Source organism: Lepisosteus platostomus, assembly GCF_059453375.1.
Source record: "Lepisosteus platostomus isolate fLepPlt1 chromosome 5 unlocalized genomic scaffold, fLepPlt1.hap1 SUPER_5_unloc_1, whole genome shotgun sequence".
Taxonomy (NCBI): Eukaryota; Metazoa; Chordata; class Actinopteri; order Semionotiformes; family Lepisosteidae; genus Lepisosteus; species Lepisosteus platostomus.
The window spans coordinates 833,787-850,029 of record NW_028291471.1 but is presented as its reverse complement, the minus strand read 5'-3'; the positions used below and the strand labels follow the sequence as shown (position 1 = coordinate 850,029).

Genomic DNA, 16,243 nt, shown 5'->3' with positions numbered 1-16,243 from the left:
AGCCAGTGAAAAATGGTAGCTTGCTCAGAGACACCGCAGGAAGACAGGAGTTTGTGATGAAAGTTCGAGAGGGATGGCCACACCCTAGTTCGGTCAGACTCGGCTGTCGATATTTTAGCAATCACTCCTGACTCCTCTCCTGAAACACTGTCAATACTGCACGTGATCCCCCTCTCTCCCACGCGTCCCTCTCCCACCCCGTCTCCACCTGTGTAGCTGCCCCCCCTGGTCACTCCTCCTCGCTGTGCAGGGGGGGTCCCAGCCTCCTCGTCCTCTGGCCAGGAGCCCTCAGCCAAGCGGGTTCAGCCAGATCATCACTCCATGATCCTTTCAGTATGCTAAATTCCTGGTGTTGTTTTTTTTCTCCCCAGAAAACTGACTGTCCGCCCCACCTCTGCGCTAAGTGGACGATGAAGTCAGGTTCCAGTGTGCCTGGTGTTTACAGGTAATACTTCAGACTGGTCGGCCTCACCTCAGGGTGTCTGGGCGTTTGATATTATACAGTTGCAATGCTGAGGCCTGTGACTGTGATGCTGTAAGGCTACAGGAGTCTCTCTGGAGATCCTGAGTGATTTCCGGCGTTCGTGTGGAAACACAGCCCCACCCTCCCGCAGTGTCCAGTCCGCAGAATTTCCTGGAGACGTGGTCTCGCCGATGGGCGACCCCGCCAGCGAGAGACTAGCTGAGGCAGGATGTTCTGTACGGTTCAGTTAATTAGATGCGCACAGATGTTGAGCTCATCGTCCTTTTAATTGTGCCATCTATGCTAACTGTAGCAGAGATCAAACTATCAAGGTGACAGATCAATAATTTTAAATTAAATAGATGCATGATATTGCTAGCGCTGATGCAAGAGGCAAGTCAGAGGAACTGAACACAGAATGGATAGGAGTCGCAGTGAGTGAGAGAGGAATGAGCTAAATTATTTAAGAGGATTAAAACACTGAAGAAAAGGAGACACAGTGAGAGAGAGGAGATCACAGGAAATACCTCAGTAACAAACATACTTACACACAGGACAGGAGACACAGTGAGAGAGAGAGGCTATCACAGAGAATCCCTCAGTAACAAACACACAGGACAGGAGACACAATGAGAGAGAGGAGATCACAGAGTATCCCTCAGTAACAAACCCACAGGACAGGAGACACAGCGAGAGAGAGGAGATCACAGAGAATCCCTCAGTAACAAACCCACAGGACAGGAGACACAGCGAGAGAGAGGAAATCACAGGAAATACCTCAGTTTTAAGTGCAGACAACCGGACAGGAGACAGAGTGAGGAAGAGTAAATGAAACACAGTAGGATTGATAGGAGACGGGTTATGAAGAGATGGGACACACAGAGATGGAGAGAAGGGAGGCGACAGTTGAACTCGCTGGCTGAGTTAATTGACGCTGCTGTTTCTTTGGCAGATGAAGTCGGGGTCCAGAGTTTCGCTGACGTGGCAGAACCGTCCCAGCTCGGTCTCCTCCCATTCCTGCAGGTCAGTGCCCCTTCAGTCAGACCCTGTGTTCGGGGAGACACACAGGGAAGTCGCACATTGTGACAAAAGGCTCCAGAGACATCGCTGAACCACAGAATAGCTCCTGAGCATTTGTGCACCTTTTGGAATTCTTCACGTATAGTGAAAGGTGAAAATAAAACCAAGAATGGGTGACGCGTCTTTACACAGAGGCGGGTGGGGAACAAGCTGCCCAGACTTGTTGTTGATGCCGATACCCTGGCTTCTCTGCAGATACAGGAGGATGAAATCATGGGTCCAATTAATCACTAACTACCAGACAGGCTTGAAAAACCGAATGGCGTTCTCTCGTTTTTAACCTTTCTTCAGTTCTTAGAAAACCTGCACGCAGAAAAAAAATAATTTGCATTTTTTTACAACTTCCAACGGTCAGGTCTGTGGGTATTTAAATCTGACTAGAATGTGTATTGTTCAAAATCTTTTGTTCACTATCAGTGTTGTTGTTTTTAATGTCATTCTCATTACTCCTGTGGGTTTTATACTGTGGTAAAGAGTTAAAAAAGTCCTCATTTTGTGCTGCTCTCAGTTTGTTGACGGTGGTGTACTCCACATCACTGTTGGGTAGTGTGATGTCTGTAGAGAACAGGATACGGGTCAATACTTATGTTAACTTATACTATACAGGATAAGACTTACATTAACACCATACTGAACAACAGGGCTCACTGTTCACACTCGTATTGACACTGTACAGACAACAGGACTCACTGTTCACAGGCGTATTGACACTGTACAGACGACAGGACTCACTGTTCACGGTTGTATTCACGCTGTACACAACAGCAGGACTCACTATTATTACAAATGTTCACACTTGTGTTAAAACTGGACAGAGCAGCAAGAAGTTATCATGATGTTTTATTTCTGCTAGTTTAATAGATAGAAGTAAAAGATCCTCACTTTGTGCGGCTCGGGGTTTGTTGACTGTGGAGTATTCAACAGCAGTATCTGTCTGTTTTAATTCTGCAAAGAATAAAACACGTGTTCTCACCCGTTAAACTGTGCAGAGCAAGAAGGAATTCAATGAGTTAACACTGTACAGAACCGGACTCACTGTCCACACTCGTATTGACACTGTACTGAACAACAGGACTCACTGTTCACACTCATATTGATACTTTTTTGATCAACAGGACTCACCGTTCACACTCGTATTGACACTGTGCTGAACAACAGGACTCATTGTTCACACTCGTATTGACACTGTACAGATAAGAGGACTCACCGTTCACACTTTTATTGATACTTTATTGATCAACAGGACTCACTGTTCACACTCGTGTCGACACTGTTCGCACTCGCATTGACACTGTACTGACCAACAGGACTCTATCGACACCGTTCACACTCGAATCGACGCTGCTCACACTTGTGTCAACACTTGACACTCGTATCCAGTAATGATTGCCCAACCCACCACTTAGCAGAGCTCCCGGTGGTGGGGCTGTGGTCCAGGGGCTCTGCCCCGACTTCACCTCGCACTGACCTAGCAAGCCCGCGCATTTCGACATTTCGACTGTGGTCTTTTCCGGCTTCATGCGCCCGAAGGAGGCTCCGCGGCCGAAACGCCGCGTCTCTTTTCCTGTCCTTCCAGCGCAGGGATAAACCTTGACCTGCTCTGCTGCGGGTGAAGACAAAGTCGGCATCGCTGGGTTTTTTAAAAAAACCCGCAGAGGCACTTCATACTTCTGACGACGATGGAAGGGGAATATTTACGAGTCCTGTTCTAAAAGGTCTTCGGATCTCACCGTGACCGGCTGGGAGTGGGGTTTGCGCCAGGCAGTAGTTGGAGTCCGTTTTCTCCAGGCGTTCTGAAACAACCCAAAACACAGGATGAGAGACCGCAGTTGTGAAATGAGTTGAAAGCCGATCGTGGGCCGCCCGTTTGCTAACTGAACCAGGCTTGCTCAGGCCGGATCCATTAAAACCCACAAACTTCATGAATACAGGCGACCAGCTTTGACTTTGCTGGACCTTTTATTGACCATCATATCGGACTGCTCCAGTGAGAACTCTGCATTACAGATCTCTCAAGGTCAAACTCACAGAAGAGCCACAGACAGACAGAGACCGGATCAGAGACACAGGGGAGAGTCAGGACGGTGAAGGAGTCCTCATGGAGGAGATCAGATACAGATGCAGCCATTCAAAATGCGCGGTAAAAACCCGCGGTACAGTAACCTACCCACAAGCCACCGCGGGGCACCGGAGGGCACCGCAGGGCAAGTGATTGGCTGGCCAAAATGACCGACAGGGGCACTCGTGGTGCATTGGTTGGTAGTGCAAAGATTTAATCATTTAATGTCTTTACTGTGCACATTTTAATCCGCTTAGTTTTGAATATTTATATGGATTTTACCACTAAAGGGAAATTTTAGTAGCTGAGCATAAAAAGAAGAGGAGCATAACGCATCTGAAGGTCATAAACGATATTAATTTGGCCTCTCTTTCTGTCCCCTGCTCCCGCCTCTCACTCCTCCTCCCTCTCAACCTTTGTTCTCCCGCTACTTTACCTTTGCCTACTGCCCTGTCTCTCTCACACCTGAAGAAGGCTCCACGGCCGAAACGTTGTGTTCTCTTTCTTCTTTTTTTCAGCATGGAATAAACCTATTACTTGTTCCGATATTAATTTAGGAACATAAACATTACTGTATGTATGTAAACTGTAATGTGTATGGCTGGTCTTGGTAGTTTAAAGAAAAAATACACACCAGTCTTCCATTTCTCCCTAAACATTTTAAGCATGAAAGTTTTATGAAACGGTACCCAAATATGCGATTGCTGTATAGAATGAATTTTAATTAAAAAAAATTATTGAACACGAACATTAAGCTGTTTACATCTTCCGCCTGAGAACAGTCACCCGTTGCTACCCAACGCAGAAACACAGCCACTAACTAGCAAAGACAGGACATTAGCTACCCAATATGATAAAGAAATAAATGATTATTTTGTTTATTTCTTTTGCACATTTATTTGAACATTTCCATCGATTGTACAAGCGCTTGGAAACTGTCCAATCCCTAGTTCATCAAGCATTTACCGGTCTGGCGCCGGTCTGTGTCTTCCAGGATATAATGCCAGCGAACTCTTGTTTTTATGTCCACTATAACAGACAATCTCCTTTGCTTTTAACCGAGCGTTTAATAATTTCCTAAAATGAAAATGATTTACTTTATTTCCCTCACGGGATCAATAAAAGTATCTATCATCTGTCTAAACTATGGGACAGAATTCTGGGGTCTCCCCATACCAGAGATTATGGTAGGGCTTCAGAATGGTGATTGGCTGACACCATCTGACACCCCTCTGATTGGAGAAAAAAGACGTGCTGGTTTGCTATACATACTGTACCAGGAAGAGGATTTCTTTCTATTCAAAACGTGTATTTTAAAAGTTTAAGAAGTAAAAACCTTACAGCGTACACAGATTTCTAAACTGATCAGGATCGTTATCTTTGTCTTATGCATAATAATGTTCACCGCTCTGTCCAGCAAATTAATAATAAACTTTATTTTATATAGCGTTTTAAACGAATAAGTAATTAGATTGCTCATAAACCTAGTCACTTGCTTTTTCTTTTTATTTAGGCTCAGATTTCAACTATAGATCGTATTATTAATAACCATAATAACAACCAACCAACAAAAACAACCATATAAACATAATACCAACCAAAAACATAGATAACAACCACAATACAAAATCAAATAATCAAACCATTTTACTCTCGCAGTCCTCCAATTATCATAATCCCGCCCCTTATGCAAAACCAAACCTTCCTCCCATCCCAGTTTATCCTGTTTCTCATAAACAAAATCCACCTCAATTTTCAACATAAAGCATTACACAAAATCAATACCTCAACACTCCATACTCAACAACGATAATTCACAAACAGCCAGAACATGTAACTACACATTCCCAAACAGACCTAATTTCCATAGCCCCGCCCCTTATGCAGAACCAACATCCCTCCCCTGTTCTCTCTCTCCCCTGGCGGTTGTAATTGTTTTTATTTTCAAATAAATCTTAGCAAAGTCATGTATTTTAAAAATCTTAAGATTTTTATATTTATGTCTTTATTTAGTGGTTTCATTAGTGACAAAGGCTAAACTTTCTTGGAAAAATGTCTTTTATGTCAACCATGTTTGCTATTAATTCATTCAGGGCTAAAATATGTTCATTGTCTTCTAATGAAAGAAGGGTTCCTTTCGCCGTAGTCGGGAGCCTAGCCTTTAACTAGTAAGTACTGTACTTACTGGGTTTTTGAGGGGGGGGAGGTGTCTTTCGCTGGAAATCTCGCCTCCTACCCGTGAAACCGGTTCAATTCGTCACAGCCAGCACTCCTGCAGAGAGTTGGGTTGTACTTGCAGTGTATACAGTACACACGTTATGCTCTTCGTTAATGTCTGTGAAGTTTTATTTAATCTCTGAGCCATACTGATTCTTCTGGAAGCCAGTTTCCGCCAGGGAGTAAAAAAAAACCACACTATGGTATTCTCTCCAATGCAGTGCAGTTAAAAACATACCTCTGATGCTGCTCCTTAATGAATATCGTTTATGACCATCAGAAGCTTTATGCTCCTTTTCTTTTTTCCAGTGGATTGAACAGGGAGAGGCATTTCATGATGTACTTTTCACTGATGAAACAACAGTGGCTCTGGAACAGTTTTCAACCAAGTCGTTTTATAAAAAGGGGAGATATGTACACGTTACTGAAGCTAAAAGTTTAGCCTTTGTCACTAATGTAACCACTAAATAAAGACATATAGAAATCCCTACGTTACAGACTGTATATGGCTGGTATTGGTAGTTTAAAGAAAAAATACACACCAGTATTCCACTTTCTCCCTAAACATTTTAAGCATCAGAGTCTTACATGTGGTTATTTCGGAAACGTTTGTACGTGCTCCTTCTGACCATGTTACTGTTTACTGTTACTGACCATATTAAGTTTAAGTGCCTGTGGGCACTTTTCCTGTCCGTGGGGGGTGGACCGTCTTTCATTAGAAGATTAGTCTGTTCTACTCTGAGAATGTAGAGGGGGTGGAAAGTGCCCGCGGTCATTTAATTAGTATTAAAATTCACACTGATTCCCTTGCGAAGATACGGACATAGGAATATTCGTGCGTGGTCAAAAAATGGCATAAAACGACAAAGTGAAGGCTGTGAAAACATTCACAATGTACTTTATACACAAAGCAAATATACCCCCCCCTCTCAATTCAATTCAAGCTGCTTTATTAGCATGACAGATGGGTACAATCAGTGTTGGGTATTTACTTTGCTTTGAGATGCCACTTTTAAAGGTGATATATAAAATCAAGGCTTTAACTTGCTTTAACTCCGCAAGTCTGAGTTCTTGTGTCTGTCCTATCCGAACCCGAAAGTATTACAATATGTATCTTTATAGCAGGTGGTGTACAGCTTTTTAGTATAGATTACACTTTTCTAAAATGTATTTAAAAAATAAAAACGATTACAATCTAATCTTTCCACGTTTGATCCCAAAATAAATCTAAACGGGGAGAAAGCTATGCTGAAAGTTTATTAAGATACTTAGAAGACAAAGATATTAATTTATGTTGCATTTGTTTGATTGTGAATCAAAAAACACATATATTTAAACCCGCATTTGCGATTTAAATCAAAACGTTATTTAAATCAATATAAATGTTTATATTGTAACGCCTAGGTGACTATTCATTGTTATTAAAGTGACTTAAATTCGATCATGTTGTAGAAATATAAATTTGTTTGGTGCGAGTGAGGTTTTATTTAATCTCTGACTCAGTGATGGCCTGGCATGGTGAGGTGCGCTGGCAGCTATGTGGTGTTACGCAGTGGTGGCCTGACACGGTGAGGTGCCCTGGCAGCTGTATGATGCAGTGGTGGCCTAGCATGGTGAGGTGCTCTTGCAGCTATGTGACGCAGTGGTGGCCTGGCACGGTGAGGTGCGCTGGCAGCTGTGTGATGCAGTGGTGGCCTGGCACGGTGAGGTGCGCTGGCAGCTGTGTGATGCAGTGGTGGCCTGACACGGTGAGGTGCCCTGGCAGCTTTATGATGCAGTGGTGGCCTAGCACGGTGAGGTGCGCTTGCAGCTGTATGATGCAGTGGTGGTTGGGTATGTAGAGGTGCACTGGCAGCTGTGTGTTGTGACGCAGTGGTGGCCTGGCACGGTGAGGTGCGCTGGCAGCTGTGTGATGCAGTGGTGGCCTGGCACGGTGAGGTGCGCTGACAGCTGTGTGGTGTGGCGCAGTTGTGGCCTGGCACCGTGAGGTGCGCTGGCAGCTGTGTGATGCAGTGGTGGCCTGGCACAGTGAGGTGCGCTGGCAGCTGTGTGTTGTGACGCAGTGGTGGCCTGGCACGGTGAGGTGCGCTGGCAGCTGTGTGATGCAGTGGTGGCCTGGCACGGTGAGGTGCGCTGACAGCTGTGTGATGCAGTGGTGGCCGGGCACGGTGAGGTGCGCTGGCTGGTGGGTGATGCAGTGGTGGCCTGGCACGGTGAGGTGCGCTGGCATATAATGAATATATTCATGTGCATCCAACACACAGTTCAGCTAGCAACTACACAAAATCTAAAATATGAGCTCTATTTGCCACTTACAATACCAACAGTACCAGCTAACTTCAGTAGTGACATTTTCATGGATCTTTTTAACAATAAAATTTACAACATCAGACTTCAGACACAATTAAACAGGCCTCAAAAAAGTGGTACAAACATTTTCAGCATGGTGAAACATGGTGAACATTTCCACCACTGCGTCACACCACACAGCTGCCAGCGCACCTCACCGTGCCAGGCCACCACTGCATCACACCACACAGCTGTCAGCGCACCTCACCATGCCAGGCCACCACTGCATCACCCAGCTGCCAGCGCACCTCACCGTGCCAGGCCACCACTGTGTCACACAGCTGCCAGCGCACCTCACTGTGCCAGGCCACCACTGCGTCACAACACACAGCTGCTAGCGCACCTCACCGTGCCAGGCCACCACTGCGTCACAACACACAGCTGCCAGCGCACTTCACCGTGCCAGGCCACCACTGCGTCACATAGCTGCAAGCGCACCTCACCGTGCCAGGCCACCACTGCATCATACAGCTGCCAGGGCACCTCACTGTGTCAGGCCACCACTGCGTCACACATATTTCAGCGCCATATATTTCATGGATATTATGGAATATAATGGATGGATATCTTAGTTATCTTTCTAGTTCACAGGTTTGCATGCATAATTTAATTTTGAAAGCCACTGAGACATCAGGTACTACTGTTGTATTTATGAAAAAGAAACAAAACAAAAAACATACAAACAACTGTGCCATCCTACTCCTTAGTTAATACATTTTATTATTCAAAAACAGTTAACATTGTTAGCAAAATATTTTGAATTATATTTAACCATATATAATATTATGTAACCAAAATCCGCAATATGGAAACATAACCTGTGTAATTGTTGATAGATGATGTACTCATAACATTTTTTCAAGACGAACTACAACATTTAAAAAATGACTTGTATGTACTTGATATCTCTAATCAATCCACGGGTCCCAGCACAAAACGAAACTAAAACGCATACCGTTTCGCGGTTCTTATTAGTTGCTCAAAAGTAATTTGACCGTATGAAATGCATAATATAAACCTAGAAACATATACGTGAGCAGTACTTAAGCACTGTAGTATCGGTGTTAAGACATACCTCTCAAATACTGTAAATCAACTTAAAAATATCTCAAGACCGATTCTGCTCATAATGAAACCATGTTTCGTGTATGTTTTCTTTAAAGTACCGAGACCAGCCATATACTGTATGTTTATGTTCCAAAATTAATATCGTTTATGGCCTTCACACGCGTTACAGTATGCTCCTATTTTTTTATGCTCAGCTACTAAGATTTCCCTTCAGTGGTAAAATTAGATATAAATATTCAATACTTAAACGGGCACAGTTAAGACATTAAATATACATATACATACTGTATACAGTACAGTTTGCATACGGTAATATGTTTATGTTACGCGATTAAAAAATAAATAAATTAAAATGAAAAGTCCAGCACCAGCTGGATTCGAACACACAACCTGCCAGTTGGTAGTCACGCACCTAGACCAGTAGGCTACAAGACAGCTCGCATGAACAGGCAGGCGAAACAGCCCTACACAGCCCTGCCGCAGTACACGGATATAATCATACCGTTATTAAATTCTTGAGATACGCGATTCCATTTTATATTCCCTTTTAATCAAATTCTAAAAGTATGCTTGTTGACTCCGGTATCAAGTTAGTTAAAGACTTTGAAGCTTACAATGTTTAGGGAGAAATGGAATACTGGTGTGTATTTTTTTCTTTAAAGTGCCGATTCCTGGAACACCCCTCTGAAGTGGTTCCATAAGAAAAGAAAGCGTTGATAAATACAAGTGTCTTTTAATACACTCTTTGCTGTGCTCTTGAGGATCCTTGTGATATTTTAAGCTCTAGTTGAATGATAGGTGTCGCATTTTAAATCATTTTCGTAGTTAGAAATTATGAAACGCCCTGTTAAAAGCAAGGAAGTTTTTATGCCCGTTGAAGTAAAACAAAATGCCTGACAAAGTATGGCTTGGACAGATTCCAAGTGCTTGTACAAATGTGCTAAAGAAATTATACTTTGAGTATACAGCTTGTCCAAAGTCATCCATTATTAATACTATTAGTAATACCTTCAGTAAAGGCTTTGATGCATAAATATTTCTGATAAAGGTAGGTTGTGTACTTTTGTCCAACTGAGCAATCTTGCTTTCATAAAATATACCAACATTTTAATGACTGATGATTAACATGCTGTAATACACAGTTCAAAATTAAAGGCTCAAATGCTGTACATGAGAGGTTAAGCTCCCCCTGGCGGTTTTACAAGGCGACGCCGGATAGTTAGTCACGTGACACACGTGAACCGCGTGATACCCCGGTGGGCGTGTCGCGGTATGCCGCGAAATACCTCACCCAGTTTGAATGGCTGCATCTGTACACCGATACCTAGTGTTCTCGGTGCACTCCCAGTGTTCAGAGGAGACCCAGTGTTCCCAGTGCACACCCAGTGTTCAGAGGATACCCAGTGTTCCCAGTGCACACCCAGTGTTCAGAGGATACCCAGTGTTCACAGTGCACACCCAGTGTTCAGAGGATACCCAGTGTTCTCAGTGCACACCCAGTGTTCAGAGGATACCCAGTGTTCCCAGTGCACGCCTAGTGTTCAGTGGATACCCAGTGTTCAGAGGATACCCAGTGTTCTCAGTGCCCTCCCAGTGTTCAGAGGATACCCAGTGTTCCCAGTGCACACCCAGTGTTCAGAGGATACCCAGTGTTCCCAGTGCACGCCTAGTGTTCAGTGGATACCCAGTGTTCCCAGTGCACGCCTAGTGTTCAGAGGATACCCAGTGTTCCCAGTGCACGCCCAGTGTTCAGAGGATACCCAGTGTTCCCAGTGTTTGAGTTCTGCTTCTCCGGTGTTTCCTCTAAAGCAGCTTTCCTCCCCCGGAAATGCAGTTGGCCTTTCTTACCCAGATGGGAAAGCATTCCTTCTCTGATCTATGGTGTTTTTTTTTGTCTGTCTTCTATATCCGTTACCTTGTTTAACAATCGCTAGCTACCGTCATTAGCCATTTTTAATAAAGGTCGTACTTTCGGGTCATTGCAGTTTGCACAGGCCTGCTTCCTGTCGAAGAGGACATCTTGAGCAAGAGTTTGACCTGCCCAGTGTAGACTTCAGAAACCCTTAATAGGTCTCCACCAACATATCCTGCGTTTTTCTGAAGGAAATACAAATGTAATGTAATATGAGCGTTATGTAACACAAGCATGATGTAGTATTGTGAGTATCACTTAGGGATAATTGTGTCTGGGCTCTGCCCACGACATCAGGGAACAACAAAGGCATCCTTTCTGTCCCCTTTAACCAATGTGCAAACAACGTATCTTTTATTCCTCATTTATGTAGAGGCTGGAGACCCTTAATGAAGTTATATACTTTTTCACCTGAACAATCAGTGCAACATGCATCACAATCTGAAAGAGAAACAGAGTTTGATGACGCCCTGCACAGCCATCCTGTCTACTTCAGCCCCCGCTGTCCCCTTTAAACAGCATATAATTTATTTTTAATTCATATAGAGGTCGGAGACCCTTAATGAAGTTATATACTTTCTCACCTGAACAATTAGCGCTGCTTTTATTAAAGTCTGAAAGAGAAACAGAGTTTGATTAGGTACAGCAAAGCCATCCTGGCCCAGTGTTCCCTAGTGCCTAGTGTTCAGTGGATACCCAGTGTTCCCAGTGCACGCCCAGTGTTCAGAGGATACCCAGTGTTCCCAGTGCACACCCTTGAAGTGGTGTTCCAGCCATACTCACTGTGACTTGTGGGAGCAGGAGTGGTGGTGCTGGATGTTGTTAAGTCTGGGAATGAATGAAAGACGTTAGTTCAGCACCAGCTCCAGAAACCAGTGGGAGAGCTGACTTTGGTTTTGCAGGGAGAGCTTTTAAAAAATCATTTGACAGCCCAGACTGATTAATTGATCATTGACTAACTCAACTAACTTGTTCATTAACTAACTCGATTTTTGACTGATCTAATTGCTTGCTGGGTTGTCAGAGGGTTGGCTGATCTGACAGATCGATTCACTGATTTATCCCAGGCAGTTCCTGGTCCAGTCAGTCCGGGGGTCTGTGACTCTGATCCAGTCAGTCCATGGGGTCTGTGTCCCCGGTCCAGTCAGTCCATGGGGTCTGTGTCCCCTGTCCAGTCAGTCCAGAGGTCTGTGTCCCCGGTCCAGTCAGTCCATGGGGTCTGTGTCCCCGGTCCAGTTCTGGACACTCCACTCAGAGCTCTTCCCAGGTCAGGGGGATCCCCTCCAGACCCCCCAGTGTGCAGCCCCACCTGGATGATGCTCCAGTCCGCTCAGCACACAGCAGCTCTCAGTGGGGAGGAGAGCAGAGGGATGGAGCCAGTTCAGAGAGGGGGGGTGATTAGGAGGCCATCATGGGACAAGACCAGGGGGGGAATCAGGCCAGGACACTGGGGTAACACCCCTACTCTTCTCCAGAAACACCCCGGGATTGTAAATGAGCACAGAGAGTCAGGACCTCGGTTTGACGTCTCATCCGAAGGACGGCGCCTTCAGTCCAGTGTCCCCCGTCACTATACTGGGGCATCAGGACCCACACAGACCGGAGGGTGAGAGCGCCCCCTGCTGGCCCCACTCACACCTCTCCCAGCAGCAATCTTAGTTTTTCCCAGGAGTCTCCCCTCCAGGTACTGACCAGGCTCCCACCTGCTGGGCTCCAGTGGGGAGGGGGCTGCCAGCTGGGAGCTGCAGGGTGAGATGGCTGCTGGGCAAACGAGGGCTAAAGAGCTTCCTAGGACACCCTGGACTTCGTGGTCGACTTCCTTCTCTTCAGACGGAGGTGGCTTGAAATCTGTCTCGTTACAAGGAGTATTGGACACGATGCCCCCCCCGCTATATCCCCGCCAACTGGTGGCACGCCGACGACGAGGGCTCTCCGCCTCAATCCGTCAACCACAAACTCTCTGGGATGAAAGAGAAGGACAGACTCTGTTCGTTGTTCCGGGGGGGAGGGAAAAAACCAAAAGCTAAACAGATTTTTTTTTAAAAATTTTTATTGATGCTTAACAAAAGAACAAAAATTACAATACAGATCAATGTCAAGGGTTTATTTAGTGACCCCCCCCCCCCCATCTTACGATCATCACAGGACCTTAAAATAATACTTAATAATACAAGGTCATGCAGACGGTCTGAGGACTCAGGTGGAGATAATGTGAAAGTTTTCCACAGTCCAGTCTGGGGTCCCTCAGCATCAGTCCAGACTGGGGTCTGGGGTCCCTCAGCATCAGTCCAGACTGGGGTCTGGGGTCCCTCAGCTTCAGTCCAGTCCAGTCTGGGGCCCCTCAGCTTCAGTCCAGTCCAGAATGTGGCCCCTCAGCTTCAGTCCAGTCCAGACTGGGGTCCCTCAGCTTCGGTCCAGCACAGACTGGGGTCCCTCAGTTTCAGTCCAGTCCGGTCTGGGGCCCCGCAGCTTCAGTCCAGTCTAGGGCCCCTCAGCTTCAGTCCAGTCCAGAATGTGGCCCCTCAGCTTCAGTCCAGTCCAGACTGGGGTCCCTCAGCTTTGGTCCAGCACAGACTGGGGTCCCTCAGCTCCGGTCCAGTCCAGTCTGGGGTCCCTCAGCTCCAGTCCAGTCCAGTCTGGGGCCCCTCAGCTCCGGTCCAGTCCAATCTGGGGCCCCTCAGCTCCAGTGCAGTCCAGTCTGGGGCCCCTCAGCTCCAGTGCAGTCCAATCTGGGGCCCCTCAGCTCCAGTGCAGTCCAGTCTGGGGCCCCTCAGCTCCAGTGCAGTCCAGTCTGGGGCCCCTCAGCTCCAGTCCAGTCCAGTCTGGTGTCCCTCAGCTCCAGTGCAGCCCAGTCTAGGGTCCCTCAGCTTCGGTCCAGCCCAGTCTAGGGTCCCTCAGCTTCGGTCCAGCCCAGTCTGGTGTCCCTCAGCTCCGGTCCAGCGCAGTCTGGGGTCCCTCAGCTCCGGTCCAGCGCAGTCTGGGGTCCCTCAGCTCCGGTCCAGCGCAGTCTGGTGTCCCTCAGCTCCAGTCCAGTCTAGTCCAGTCCAGATCTTAGCTGGACTGTCCAGTCCAGTCGTCTGGTGTCCCTCAGCTCCGAACCAGTCCAATCCAGTCCAGATCTTATCAGGCACAGAACCAGGAAAGAAACCTGGAAAGAATATTGTTATTGCAGGTGTGAGGGACACAGACACAGACGTCACCATGACATCAAACAGCAAGAGGAGACTCCTCCTTGAATCACAGACACGACAGGGCGGCGCCTCCCTGTCTGCTCACCTGCACCTCCTCTTCTTCTTCTTGTCCTTCCCGGCAGCCTGGTCCTCCTCTCCCTCGCTCTTCCTCTCCTGACCCACGGTCTCCACCGCCTCCATCGGCTCATCCTGATCATCTGTCTCCACCGACACGCAGCTCAGGGAGTTTAAAAAGACCCACCAGCGCTTCTGAAGCAGAGACAGGAGAGTCACGTTAAGAGTCGGACTGGACACTCCAGTACATGAACACTGCACTGAGAGAGAGAGACGGGTTCATACACACACACTGACTGGACACTCCAGTACATGAACACTGCACTGAGAGAGAGAGGGGTTCATACAGACACACTAACTGGACACTCCAGTACATGAACACTGCACTGAGAGAGAGAGGGGGGTTCATACAGACACACTGACTGGACACTCCAGTACATGAACACTGCACTGAGAGAGAGGGGTACATACAGACACACTGACTGGACACTGGACAGGAGTAAAAAGAGGATCAGAGCATTACCCACCTTCTTTTTCTTCTGTCTCACAGGAGGTGGTGATTGGACCTCCTCCAGCTGGAGTCCGAGGAGGGAGAGAGGGGGCAGGAGAGGGACAGCACAGGGAGAGAAAGAGAGAGACAGCTGAGTAAAGTGTCCCAAGAGCACAGAGACTCTGCTGAGATCACACTCGCAGTGAGTGACCTGGGTGTAGCCCACTAATACTGACCCACTGGACACCACAGGACAGAGAGGAGGAGGAGAGAGACACACTGCCTGGACAGCACAGGACAGAGAGGAGGAGGAGAGAGACACACTGACTGGACACCACAGGACAGAGAGAGACAGAAAGGAAGGAGAGAGAGAGACAAAGATGATGGCACAGAAAGACAGCAGGCAAAGAGAAAGATTGAGTTTGAGGGACAAACAAACCAAGAGAGAGAGAGAGGAAAGAGAGAGAGAGAGACAGACTGACAGATGGGGCTGAAAGAGAGAGACAGAGAGGCAGGGACAGACAGACAGCAGGCCGAGAGAGAGACACTGAGATCAAAGGGACAGACAGGGCTGAAAGAGAGAGAGACAGAGAGGCAGGGACAGGCAGACAGCAGGCCGAGAGAGAGAGACTGAGATCGAGGGACAGACTGACAGACGGGGCTGAAAGAGAGAGAGACACTGAGACCCAGGGACAGACAGGACAGGAGGCAGGGTGGGACCAGCACTGACCTCCTTCCTCTCTCCTGCCGGAGGAGCTGTCTCCACCTCCTCTTCCTCCTGCAAGTCAAGAGACAGGCTGAGAGAGAGACGGGCTAGCGGGACATCGGGGAACAGAGCTGAAGGCAGAGAGCAGAGGAGACAGGCCCAGCTGGGACAATGCAGGACAGACAAAGAAACAGACAGGGAGATACACTGAGAGACACAGGGAGAGAGACCCAGCTGGGACAACGGAGGACAGACAGAGAGCAGGGAGACATGGAAAGACACAGGGAGAGAGACAGGGAGAGAAGGACAGACACAGAGAAAAAGAGAGACTCAGACAGAAGGACAGAAAGACACAAAGAGAGAAGTACAGATGGACAAAAAGACAGAGAAAAGGACAGATGGACTGATGGACAGAAAGACAGAAAAGGACAGAGAAAAGAACAGAAGGACAGAAAAACAGAAGGACAGAAGGACAGGACAGAGAAAAAGAAAGAAAGACAGAGGGACAGAGAAAAGGACAGATGGACAGAGAAAAGGACAGAAGGATAGATGGATAGAAGGACAGACGGACAGACTCTGCCCCACTGGCCTTGTCAGACATCTCAGCCTCTTTCCTTGCCCTCCGCACCGGGGAGCCCCAGGCGGGGCCTGGTG

At 47.0% G+C, this 16,243-nt stretch overlaps 2 long non-coding RNA genes across 2 annotated transcripts; one reads left to right on the top strand and one right to left on the bottom strand.

Annotated features, from left to right (window-relative positions):
- Nucleotides 1–1,412: 1,412 nt before the first annotated feature.
- On the top strand, nt 1,413–15,953 carry LOC148638440 (uncharacterized). The gene is made up of 2 exons (XR_015931054.1): nt 1,413–1,486; nt 14,462–15,953. It is a non-coding gene; the product is annotated as an uncharacterized LOC148638440 (long non-coding RNA).
- On the bottom strand, nt 11,513–14,510 carry LOC148638441 (uncharacterized). Its single transcript, XR_015931047.1, has 2 exons — nt 14,425–14,510; nt 11,513–11,976 (listed from the first exon to the last, which is right to left on the bottom strand). It is a non-coding gene; the product is annotated as an uncharacterized LOC148638441 (long non-coding RNA).
- Nucleotides 15,954–16,243: the final 290 nt, after the last annotated feature.